The 10,423-nt window shown below is 33.5% G+C and overlaps 2 long non-coding RNA genes and 1 pseudogene across 3 annotated transcripts; all 3 read left to right on the plus strand.

Annotated features, from left to right (window-relative positions):
• Positions 1-590: 590 nt before the first annotated feature.
• LOC108855649 (uncharacterized) lies at positions 591-2,955 on the plus strand. 2 transcript variants are annotated; one of them, XR_008934880.1, is made up of 6 exons: positions 591-900; positions 1,318-1,515; positions 1,593-1,692; positions 2,006-2,156; positions 2,226-2,372; positions 2,452-2,955. It is a non-coding gene; the product is annotated as an uncharacterized LOC108855649 (long non-coding RNA). The 2 variants fall into 2 exon arrangements; XR_008934871.1 differs by having other exon boundaries at positions 2,022-2,156.
• A 788-nt stretch (positions 2,956-3,743) lies between these two features.
• Positions 3,744-6,209, plus strand: LOC130498245 (uncharacterized). Its single transcript, XR_008937199.1, has 6 exons — positions 3,744-4,283; positions 4,451-4,584; positions 4,710-4,815; positions 4,892-5,037; positions 5,184-5,361; positions 5,710-6,209. It is a non-coding gene; the product is annotated as an uncharacterized LOC130498245 (long non-coding RNA).
• A 2,782-nt stretch (positions 6,210-8,991) lies between these two features.
• Positions 8,992-10,306, plus strand: LOC108858633 (F-box protein At2g38590-like; annotated as a pseudogene).
• Positions 10,307-10,423: the final 117 nt, after the last annotated feature.

Here is a 10,423-nt window from a genome sequence, read left to right on the forward strand (position 1 = left end):
TACCTATAAGAAGTTGTAATGTTTCTGATTTAATAAGATAGATTTAAGATATTTTATTATGTATGCAGATATAGAATTATGAAAATTAGTCTTGGTAAATCTTTGGAGTGTAAATGGGAGGTTTCCAAAAATTGGAAGCTATAGTCGTGAGTAAGAATTTGGTTCCAACAATCGGTTTGCTTGGTTTTAGTTGTTTTCCTACAGTCCTACCCCTAATCAAGACCCAGTTGTTGAAACATTAGGACGCAAATACAAAAAAAAAGTTTCTAAGATTAAGAAATACTGGAATTATTATGAATGTGTTATGTTATTCTAAGAAAATATATTATATATAATATATCTAGCTCATGGTAGACCCAGCTTCGTATAAGGGTTTTGAGTCTTCAGTTATCTATATATCTATATATACTAAAGGAGACTTTTCTGGCATCTCCCGCAGCCACGTCGTCTCTGGAGGAGTGGGCATTTCGCGCCACGTGTTGTCGCTCTGAGCCGGCTGTGAAGGTCACGCGTTCTATTATTGTCCTGCGCGTAGCTTACCGTTTTCAGTTTACAAAGATTTCCAGATTTCTTCTGCGTTATTCTTCTTACGACTGCCTCTTCATCTTCCAGGTTTCACCGACAAAAGCAACGCCTTTTCTTACCCGTAAGTCCGTAACGCCTCATAACTCCTTCAAATCCGTCATTTATTTCGATTTTTCCCTTGATAAATCCACACTTTGATTTCTGAAGCGAGAGAGAATCGAAAAATATGTAGAATTTTAGGGTCTGGGCCGCCCATTCCTTGTCCTGATTTCTAATCATTTTTCCCGATCCGACGAGAGGATGAAGAAGACGCAGTATCAAAACATTGGCGTGAATTTGGTTCTCTCGGATGCAAAACTCGATCTAGATGAGCAGGTGCCTCCATTTCTCTTCCCACACTGGTTCTGTATCCCCTTTTCCTTTCTTGCTGTTTAAATGATGTTGAGTGGATCTCAGATTTTGTTTCAAATGAAAAGTTTGTTTTTTTCTTTCTCCTGTGAGTATGTGATTACTCGGTTTGATGTCTGAGTTGTGGAGAATGGCTTTTGGGATAGGTAGAGGTTGATGCATGTGTATATCAGCATTCAAGTCAGTTTTGCGGGTTGGAAATATTACTTTTTTATATAATTTCAAGGTAGATATGTATTGGGTTCGGAATAGGTGGTTCACTTGCACTTTGATAACCCTTTTAGTCTGGGTTTGCCTGACTCACATAATTTGATGATTGCTTCAAAATCTGATACATTGATGTTAATTTCGACAACTAATTGATGCAAGCAATATGTTACATAGCATATTAGATCAAAGCTTAAACTTACCCAGCACAGAAGGAAGAGATGAGACAGATGGAGTATTGATTGCTTGACGATAAACAACAAAACCGGTGGGATCTGGAACTCAAACGCGATCCAGAAGAATAGTTTATTCTAGCACGATTCTGACCATATGATCAGTTACTTGAGCTAGCAAACACGGGCAAACAACTCCCTGGTATGTATTTTCAATTTCAGTATTAAAGTTTTTATTTTAAGCGTGAGTTAACATAGTCCCATATAATATTTTCTCAGACATAATGGGGGAGCTTTGTTCAATTAGTAACACAATAGCCAACCGTTTGCTGGGGAGACACAGCGTGTGTCGTGTGATGCTCACTTCGCGTCTAGAAAGGTACTTTAAGGTTGTCTATTTTTCCTTGATGATGTTATTCGGATCATATTCCCCAGTGGTGATCTTTCTGTTTAGTTTCATTTTATTTCAAAGCAGATGTATAGTATTATCTCATAGAACATACCTCTCTCGGTATTCATGTTTAGTTACAATACTATTGTGACAACAATAGTTTCTAATAAAACACCAATTATGTGCAGTCATTCTGTCTCATATAAAATTTCCCGAGGACAAACTGAACTAGATATGTTGAGAACTTTCGATCTCATGTTGACTTCCTTTACTCTAACGTATCCCCCATTTGACTTTGTAGCATGATTTATGTTCAGGGAAGCAAATGTTTGTGTTAGTATGTTTGACTCTTTGGGTTGGTGTTATATTGGGTGTTCAAAGAAACTCATCTGAGAGGAATATTCCTTTACATGTGTCGCATGCAATGAAACTAATGCTCTGGCTGAACTCAGGTGAGTAATTTTTATTTCTGTCTTTCTGCGTATTGTAAGAAAAACCAAAAATAATTTCCCTTTCGACAGGTAGCGGGTGATACTTTCTGTGTTAGACAACACTGGCACCGCGGTTTTCCTTGGCTTTGATATGGAGGTGGCTATACTGACCCACGTTCTAGCTTCTGAGGCTGCACAGATTGTGGTATGAGAGCTTGCACCTATGCCAACTTTGCTGTGAGTGTTGCTCACTTCTCCTAACGTAATTAGTTTTTTTATAAAAATAAATGGTCAGTCTTTGTTATGTTCATAACAGGAAGGTGTAAAGGTCCCTCAAGCAGCGCTTCCCGGAGCTGTGACACCAGGATCAGATGTCAGAGATGCTAACACTTGCAGAGTTGCAGAGCAAGCAACTACACCTGATGGTTCACTTCCCGGACATTTACCAACAGTGAAAGAACAAGTTGATCTGGAAGAGAATGCTCCCAAGAAAGCACGTGAGGAATGAGACCCCTGTTAGAACCTAAACAACCATGTCTTCTCCTTATCAATTAAACTTTTAGCATCTTTCAACTTCGCTCAAGTCTATTCCCTTGAGGAAAAAAACTCAAGTGTCGTGGTTGTTGTCATTTCTTTTATCTATGCAAATTTTATTTCCCTATAAAAAAACTCAAGTGTCGTGGTTGTTATTTCTTTTATGAATGCAAGTCTTTTTAACAATATGCATCCACATGTCTTGGATTTATAATTCCGTGGTCTTCTGAATAAGCAACTTCTTCGGTGTCTTCTTGATCATGGGCATCAAATTCGGCATACATATTTCAGTGAGAGGTTTTGAGTATCAAAAACATTCTAGGTGAGTTGAGTTCTACTATTGAATTTCAGTTTAAGCTTCCACCATAATAGGTATTACTTCTCATTCATCCATACATACAAATGCTAAAAACATTTTACAGAAAAAATCTTCCAATTTATTACAAGAGGATTTTTTATGTTCTAATTTTCAGTTTCATTTACATATTGTTTTCGATTTTCGTTCCAATTTTCAAACAAAATATATAAATATTTTTACTCATTAACTAATATATTTAAATTCTAACTAAATCAATTTTATTACGACTTCCAAATTTTTATTTTATTTTTACTGAATCAGTTAGTCACAATCATTAATAATATTCCACTTTGGACTAAACAATTTCAAAATAAAGTAATACATTACTATCGCTAACAATTATCAAATGGACGAAAAATATCACTCTTTCAACGTATTTTCATTTTCATTTCTAAGACCATAAAATAAATTATAAATTCATTTCAAAAAAAATATATGAACCCGGCGCGTAGCGCCGGAATACCACTAGTATTTATATAAAGTAGAATTTACTCTCTCTAAGTTGAGCCACGTCAGATTCCAGCATGGAAACATGGAAACATGAGGCATCTCGCGCAGACACATCAGATACGCACCGTATCACTTAAGATTTGTTCTGTCGGAACGGGCTTCACTTGGGCTTCGTCACGTTTATCTAATCTTCTTCGACTTGAAGGCCCATCGACATAATCTTCGGGAACCCTAAACAGATGCGTTCCCTTTCTGATCTTCGTTCGTTCTTGATTTTCCATCTTCTTCATACAGATCTAGAAATCCGTCGGTTACCGATTCATTCCTATTAATTCCTTCATCAATCCATCGTACACGACCTATCTTCAATGCCATCTTTTCTCTTAGAAGGCGGTGGTGGTTTGACTATAAAAAGGTTAGCATCCCTACACTCTTAATCATCCTATCACACTATTGAACAAATCAATCTACTTATTTACTGAGAAATGGCTTGCTCTCGAGATCATCTATCCATCTCGATACGTTTTGAGATCGAAGAGATGGGTAAAGTGGCTGTTGGTGCGACGGTTGTCTGCGCAGCGGCGGTTTGCACGGCGGCGGTGTATATAGTGAGGCGGCAGATGGAAAGCTTGGGGGAAATGGGAGCGTGTGATAGAGATCCTGAGGGTGATGGAGGAGGATTGCGGGAGGTGGGAATCTGAGACAAGTGGCTGACGCAATGACTGTTGAGATGCACGCGGGCCTCGCTTCTGAAGGTGGAAGCAAGATTAAATGCTCATCAGTTATGTTGATAATCTTCCTTCTGGGTAATCTTTTTTTTTTATAAATCTTTATTAAAAAAAGATAAATTGGCGAATTTTAGTGGATTTTTCTCTGAATTTAAATTATTATTATGTTGCTGTATCTATATTTGACGGTCTTTGTGGACTAAGTTAATAATAAAGCTTCTGCTGGTATGTCAATGGTGAGTTAGACGATGGTGCCAGCTTTTCTCCAAGGTTTTGCCGTTTTTTTTTTCGAGTTCACCCTTAAACCAACTCAAACATCAGAAATATTAAACGTGGTGGCGACCTCATGGGAGTAAATATGCTTCTTCTGGATTCTAAGGTGATTCGGTTTTTAAAATTCATGTTCATCATATATTTGAACACATCTCCCGTGTTTAGATTCATGTTTAGAATTATGATTTTGATATTATTTATTTCCTCTTTGTGATATGGTTTTGAATCCAGTTTTAAATTGTCTTTGGAGGCTAAGATTGTGGATCCGGATACGGGTCGTGACTTGGGGGTTGATCGAACTGGCGAACTCTGGTTCCAGAGTCCTACCGTGATAAAGGTGTTTGCTTCTTCTTCAAAAAGTGTTTCTTTTGCGTTTGGTGCTGGTATGAAACTGTGTTGAGTTGCTTTTAAAGGTTATTCCAAGAACGAGTAAGCTACTGCTTTTACTATTGATTCAAAAGGATGGCTGAAGACTGGAGTTTTGTGTTACACTGACAGTGAACGTTTTGTCTTTACTGTTGATAGATTAAAGGAGCTAATCTAATGCAATGCTTATCAGGTACAAACAAAATATATATGTCTGTTTTGCATGTCTGAACCATGGCTCTTTTCATTTTAGACAGAGAATGAATGAAGTGAGAGAGAATGTCATTTACAATAACAGGAAGGCATCAGGTTTCATGCTCTCTTAATCTGTCTGTGCAGGTCGTTTATTCCTCGATGCCACATCAGTGACACACTGCCCACAGTAGAGACACCAAATGCAGGCTCCGTAAAGAACAGAGGGGTTCCTCTGCCACATCTTCCAAGTATGGTGGTGTTAGAAAAATTGAATCCATCACACTATCTGAACTTAATAGCTACGATCTCAATTCAGCCCCAGGTACGTTCACTGAATAAGGATCACTATAATAACGTGACCAAATACATGGATTGTTTGCGCTGTCTCTCCTTTTCATGTTGCGCTCAATTAACAATAGCTAATAAGAAATTTGTTGTTACTTGCTTCTGCATTAGCTCATTATCTAATCTTCATATTAGAAAAGCTATAGTAATTGTGGAGTTTCTGATGATATGCTGGAGCTGTAATTTGAATATCTTAGAATAATGATAATAACACACATATTCACCTCCAATTAATATAGCTATTTTTTTCTTTTTGGAACAACGCATAGAAACTCTCTTCATATTATATAGATTCCATTAAAACTGAATATGACAGTGAAAGCAGGGTAAAAGCTGTTCCAAAACCCGTCGAGCAGAAGATCTAGACCACAAAATCTAACAAGGCCGTAAACCCAGACCAGCCTCCACCATTTGTCAAATTTTTGTCTAGAGAGGAGTGAAGCCAGCAACAAAGGAAGAATAAGAATAAGAGAAGCTACCTAAGTTAACCAAAGAGAAAGAGGATATTATTAAGAAAGAAGATGAGAAGAGAAAACAAAAGACTATGCAAGTTGAAGGAGCAGCATCAGTTGGACGAGGAGCTAGCAAGAGGCAAAGGAGAGGAAGGAGAAGGGATAACAAAAATAAAAAGTAAGAAAAGGAGTAGTCATATATATGTCTATAGTGAACGAACCAGGTTTTCATCTTTTTTTCCTGCAGATTTTTGATTTGTCTTCTTTTACTTGCCTTCCTTTGATAAGGCTTGATAGTTTAGTACATAGATTTGGTAGTGATATGAGTCTAATGCAAAAAAAATGAAGAAGTGTCGCAAACTCACAATCTTTCCCGAGGGCATGTATTATATTAGTTTTTCTTGCTTTTAAGTTTTCATATCATAATATATTATTAATGCAAAAATATCGTCTCTTCTTTCATATTAAGAAATAAATTATATTTAGTAATAAAAACTACCTGGAAAAAAACTATTTCCGTCCAGGAATCAAATAAGTCATATCATGCACTACCTATATTTTCTAGGTAAGGATCAAAATCCATATTTGAAAGCTTGATTTTTGGTGTTTGTTATACATAAAAACGAATATAAAAAAAATAACTTTACAACATGTTTATTGGGTTAGATTTAAGAGGTCACTATTTAACATAAAATATATGAAAATATAAAAACTACGATTACATGTTACCACAACAATTACGAAAATCAATGTCAAATGTAACTATTACAAACAAACTAAACAATGTGTGTCCATACTTTAAGCAAGAGAATTCAAGTTTTACTTAAAGAATTAATAATTAGAACTTTTTAAAAATATAACCAATCAATTTAGCAAAAATACTATACATGAATTTAGTCTTTAGGTGGAACTTAAAGTCAATAATCGTAGATTTTAAATTTTTCCTTCTTTTCGAAAACTCAACAATGATAAAACTTAATTCTTACAATTGACATATAATATTTCAAAAATCAACATAATTATAATGATGACGGATAATAGATATCTATACTATTATTTATGAAGTGATTTTGCTGATTTGTCATATTCTCCCTAATTTTAGGTGATTTTGCTTATTTGTCATGTTTTTATTAGGTTTTAGCAAAATCATTGATTTACTATTTATTTTTAGATAAATCACTAATTTATTAATTTTAAAATACCCTTAATAAATTTTATAAATATTAAAAACGAATTTAGTTTTAATAATATTAAAGTATATGTGATTTTGTTGATTTGTCATATTCTCCCTAATTTTAGGTGATTTTGCTTATTTGTCATGTTTTTATTAAGTTTTAGCAAAATCATTGATTTACTATTTATTTTTAGCTAAATTACTAATTTATTAATTTTAAAATACCCTTGATAAATTTTATAAATATAAAAACGAATTTATTTTTAATAATATTAAATTATATGTTATATTAAAATTTATTTAATTTTCCTTATTTTCATATTTTTTAAGATTTGACTTTTAGCTAGGTTATTGATTTATTATTAGTTTCTATCTGATTCGCTAATTTTAATTTAAAAACAATACCTGTAATGAATTTTGTATATAATTTAAAACAAATTTTATTTTAACATATAAAATTATATGTGATATTAAATATTAAATAATTGATTCCAAAATAATAAAAGAAAATTATCAAAAAAATAAAATAAGATAATTCTTATATATATTGTGTTGCTATCTCAAAACAATTTTTTATTATAAAGATTAAAAAATTAAGATGCAAAAGTATTATAATTAAATTTTAGTCAAGAAAATACGTGTATATAAAGATATTTTCTAAACTATTTCTAAGATATGAATGTTTTAAAAAATAACACAATAATAAGTATATATTTTTATAAAAAATATTTGACATATATAAATACTTTGATGTTCGATTTAATCATTTTAAAACAGAAAGAATAACTTACTATGCTGGTTTTTAGATTAATAAAACATACATTAATAAGTATTGATAAGAAGATTATGTCCGCATGGGTGGGTAAAACACATTCCTAACTAAAATAAATCAAAATTTCATTTGTAATTGCCGAACATTAAATTATTTTTTGATCTTGAAAATCACAAAACATTATCACAACAATGTACTAAAACCAAAATATTAAATCTTATACAAATAATCTATAAAAGAAATAGAAAACTTAGTAAAAATATAAAGAAACATAAAACAAGAATAAAATATTGAATAGCATAAAATAATTTAAGTATAATCTAAACAAATAAAAAGGTATGTTCTATAAGTTATTGGTTTTTTTTTGTCTCTCACAGTTTCTTAATCTAATTTGTTAATAATATATATAAGCTTATTAGTCATTGTTATTTTTGTTTATGTTTTTTTAGCCGTGATTGTTTCTAATATTTTATTGCTGATGAGATCTTTTTAATTTACAACTACAGTAAGTGTTTAATTTCAAATTCAAGTTTCCTAATCATAAATTGGTTGTTCGTAGTAATAAATTTTGTATCCAAAATATACACTTATAAATGCAAAGGTGAAAAATGAGTAGAATTTAATGCATAATGGTCAAGACAAATACTGAAATTAAATAATTTACTCAAAATTTGTATCAATTTAATAATTTACATTTAAACTACAAAATAACACTAAAATTAAATTAATCCGCACAAGGTGCGGGTAATCATCTAGTAAAACAAAAATGAGAATGTAAAATTGTAAAACACAATTGTCAAACTCAAAGACCATCATAACTTAGCCACCATAGTATCTCACCCCCAACAATCATGTATGATAAAATATATTTCAACATATTAATTATTATACCTATAAATTAACCAAATCTTCAAACCTACAAAACAAATATTTTGTATCCTTAATTACTAAGTGTCTCGAATTACTATCATTTGTTTTTCTGATACTATTTATGTAATATATTATGATTTTTTGTAGTGTATCATACACATTTTTACAAATTCAAATTCAAATCTAAAACACAAACTACAAAATCATATAAAAATAATAATTGATATCACAAGTAGAGTATATCAACCCTAGTTTACATATATTTGTAGCCTCTCAAGTCGTGATGTAGGGTTTCCGAGTCTTTAAGTGTTGCGTATACGTAGAAATTCTGAGGTACAAGGGATCAGGAGACAAACAAAAAAAACCTAGTCACCTTTTCAAAAAATGACGAAGATCTCCGATCTTCCAATAAATTTGTTAGAGGAGATTCTCTATAGGGTCCCCGTTAAAAATATGAGAGAAGTTCGATTAACTTGCAAAGGAATGGGACACTTTATCCAGAAGCCGAAGCTTTGCAAAGATGCATATTGACAAAATAAGCGCAGTAAGGGAAGGTGAGTCTATGATCATCGCAATGATATATTACAATCTGTATCTCACGAAGGTCGTTCTCGTGGTCAATGAAGATCCAGTCATAGAGTGTAAAGGTAAACTTAAGTACAAACAAATCAAAATATCTCAAGTTTTCCACTGTGACGGTTTATTGCTATGCGTCTTAAAAGATAGATGATACCAAAGCTATTGTTTGGAATCCCTACTGGGGTGAAACAAGGTCGATAGAGTTTAGATATTCTCACCGCCGAAACGGATGGGACAGGTTCAGTTACGCTCTAGGATACGAGGACAAGGGCTCTTGTCGTAGTTACAAATTCTTGAGGTTTATAGATCAGTACGTTGACTATGCGACCAGAGACCGGTTTGACTGGTATGAGATTTACGATTTCGACTCTAGTACATGGAAGACTCTTGATGTCACTCCAAACGTATAATATGTCATCATGAGGAGCAGGGTGGCGTGTCTCTCAAAGGAAACACTTACTGGCCTGCTTTTCAAAGTTACCCAGAATATTACGTGAGTGATCATATAGTCTGTTTCGATTTTACAAGTGAGAGTTTTGGTCCCCTTCTGCGTCTCCCTTTTAGCGCTGGGGATGATGACTATGTTACTTTATCATGTGTTAGAGAAGAGAAGCTTGCGGTTTTACTTACTCACAACGAAGCAGGTCCATTGGAGTTTGACATATGGATTAGTACTAAGATTGAGGCCGAAAAGGTGTTGTGGAGCAAGTTCTTGAGAGCGGAAACGGAAACGGGAGTTTACGCTCTGGTTAATTGTGAGAGTTTCTTCATTGATGAGGAGAAGAAAGTTGCCATGGGCATTGATGAAGAAGCCTACTCCAGAACATTTAACATTGTTGGAGAGGCTGGATACTTAAAAAAGTTGGAACTCGTAGAAGGTTTAGGCAGAGACATAAACTGTAGGGCAAAGACGTGCTCTTATGTTCAAAGCCTAGTGCAAATTAAGCAACCTGATGCAGGAGGTAAATGGAAACACCAAAGCGACTTAGAAAAGCAACGATTTGATCAAAACATGTCTAGACTTGTTGCAGCTAAAAAGTGTAGCAAGTTTTGGTAATCCGCTGGAGGAAGGCAAAAGGACAATAAACGAGATGATTTTTCTTTCAACTAAGTCTTTCATTTTACTCTTCGCTCTTCTGATTCAGCGTATTTTTAATTAAGATGTCGTTTTGGTGTTGGTTTTCCCTATTTT

The sequence above is a fragment of the Raphanus sativus genome, chromosome 1 (assembly GCF_000801105.2).
Source record: "Raphanus sativus cultivar WK10039 chromosome 1, ASM80110v3, whole genome shotgun sequence".
NCBI lineage: Eukaryota > Viridiplantae > Streptophyta > Magnoliopsida > Brassicales > Brassicaceae > Raphanus > Raphanus sativus.